The sequence below is a fragment of the Macaca fascicularis genome, chromosome 16 (assembly GCF_037993035.2).
Source record: "Macaca fascicularis isolate 582-1 chromosome 16, T2T-MFA8v1.1".
Lineage (NCBI taxonomy): Eukaryota > Metazoa > Chordata > Mammalia > Primates > Cercopithecidae > Macaca > Macaca fascicularis.
The window spans coordinates 18546058-18548354 of record NC_088390.1 but is presented as its reverse complement, the minus strand read 5'-3'; the positions used below and the strand labels follow the sequence as shown (position 1 = coordinate 18548354).

At 52.0% G+C, this 2297-nt stretch overlaps 1 pseudogene; it reads left to right on the top strand.

The window, feature by feature from the left end:
* The first annotated feature begins 1271 nt into the window (after positions 1-1271).
* On the top strand, positions 1272-1667 carry LOC123569429 (coactosin-like protein pseudogene; annotated as a pseudogene).
* Positions 1668-2297: the final 630 nt, after the last annotated feature.

Below are 2297 nucleotides of genomic sequence, written 5' to 3'. Positions count from 1 at the left end.
CCTGGTGCACGTGCCACAACTACCAGCCTGCCCTGGCCTGGCTCCTAAGAAACACTTGCCCTTGGCCAGCTGGAGAGCTGTTGATTTGGGACACAGCCCCACAGCCATCACCACTTTATCCCACCCCCAAATACTTCCTAAGGCCATTTGTTAAGGAGACGGCACAGGCAGCCTGCTCTGATGGCTTCCTAGACACAGTCTCCGGGGACAGGAAGCCCATCTGGCCTCCTTCCTATAAGGTGGCTGGGGAGGCTGGGGGTGGGCATTGGGGATGAAGGATAGATTGGGGCAGTTTGGGCATGTTGGGGTGATCAGACTCAACGCCAGGCTGTGGAAGCTGCAAAGTCCGGTGGAGTCAAAGGAATGAGAAATAACAAGAGAGAAAGTGGGACCATGGGGCCAACGCTAGCATGGAGGCTGCGAAGGCCTCAAGCTCTGGGAGCCCAGGCTATTTATTGGTGTTCAAACAAACAGGTGGTGAGGATGTGGGGGTTTAAAGGAAGCAATGTATCAAGTGAGTGAGCTACAGCTGTGATGGTGCAGCATATTCTTTGAAATATGCTTGAGATAATGGGAATGCTAGAAGTAAGGAGCCAGCAAGTCTAGCAGACATGCAAACCCTACCTCAGCTTCGTCTCCCAACACTCAGCTTTTCTCCCAACAGGGCCGAGTAAGCAGCAGGAAGTTTCAGAGCCTTAGGACCAGAGGGGCCCCAGTGCCCCTTGGTCAGGATGCTGAGCCCAGAGAGGGCAAGATCCTGACTTGAGGTCACAGAGCAGCAATCCCTGGCAGAACTAGCATTCCTTTTGGAGAAATTCAGAATGTATGGTCCCAGGAGTCATTCATTTACTCATGCGTTCATTCGGCAATTACGTATTGAGCATCTACTATATGCCAGATCCACTTCTAGCCCCAGCATACAGCAGTGGACAAGACAAACGAATCCCCACCTCAAGGAGCTGATGCTCTGGTCACAGAGACAGAAAACAAGTGAAGAAGATCACATCACATGATGCTAAAGGCTAGCAAATAAAATTACACCACATGGAAGGCTGGAGTCACTCTGTCCAAATGGTGGCCACTAGCCCCATGTGGCTATTTGAGTTTCAAGCAATTAGAGTAATTGAAAATTAAGAGTTTAGCAGAGCTGCAGCCACGCTTGGAGCTTGCAGACACCAGGTCACTATCACCACTACCACGCTCCCATCCCCGCCGTGGCCAGGGGCATGCTTGGTCTCCCCTGGCAGTGTCTCCACTGCAGCACCGTGGTGATGGCCACCAAGATTGACAAAGAGGCTTGCCGGGAGGCCTACAACCTAGCACAAGACGACAGATTGGCCGTCATCTGGGTGACTTTTAAATATGATGGCTCCATCATCGTCCCTGTCAGGCAAGGAGCAGAATACCAGCACTTCATCCTGCAGCGTACAGACGAGGTCTGGTTGCTTGCCTTCGTGTGTGTCACCACAGGGGATGCCATGAGCAGGAGGTCCATGTTTGCCCTCATCAGGTAGATTGGCAAGAACGTCAAGACCCCAGTGAAGGAGATCATACAGGATTTCGCTAAGGAGTTTGTGATCAGTGATCAGAAGGAGGTGGAGGGAGATTTAATGGAGAAGAAACTGAAGAAGACTGAGGGAGCCAATTGTGATGCCCAGGTGGAGTAACCCCAGCTTCCCCACTGCCCCTTGCCAAAGTCATCTGCCTGCTCCCCAGGGGAGGGGACCTCCGGCCTCAGCTACCAACCCACCAGCCCAACAGGGAGAAAAGAAGCCATGAGAGGCACCATCCGCCACCCTGTGTCCACAGCCCCCATCTTCCTGCTTCCCTTACAACACTGCTGTGTCCTATCTCATGAAGCTCATGGAACCCCTTTCTTTGATCTTTTCTTTTCTCACCCTTTCTTTTGTTCTAAAGAAAAATCATTTTGATGCAAGGTCCTGCCTGTCATCAGATCCGAGGTGCCTCCTGCAGTAATCCCTTTTTCTAGCCTTTCTCTTATATGTAAAGAGGCTGCCTAGTGCGATCTGCGTGACCTCATGTTGCTTCCGGAGCCTGGGTTTGTTTTGCCATCTCAGTTTTTTTTGGTCCCCCTTCCTGTTTACCACTGAGGGGCAGCTGGGCCAGAAGTGACACCCAGTGACTACAGCCTTCAAAAGCACACAAGTCCATTCCTGTAGTCAGGCCCAGACCTCCTGGAATCTGCCCCGGGCTTCCTCATCCCACCTTCATCCAGAGTTGCCTAAGTTCCATCTCCGGCAAAGGCAGGATTGCTCAGTGGTAAGAAGGTTACGTCT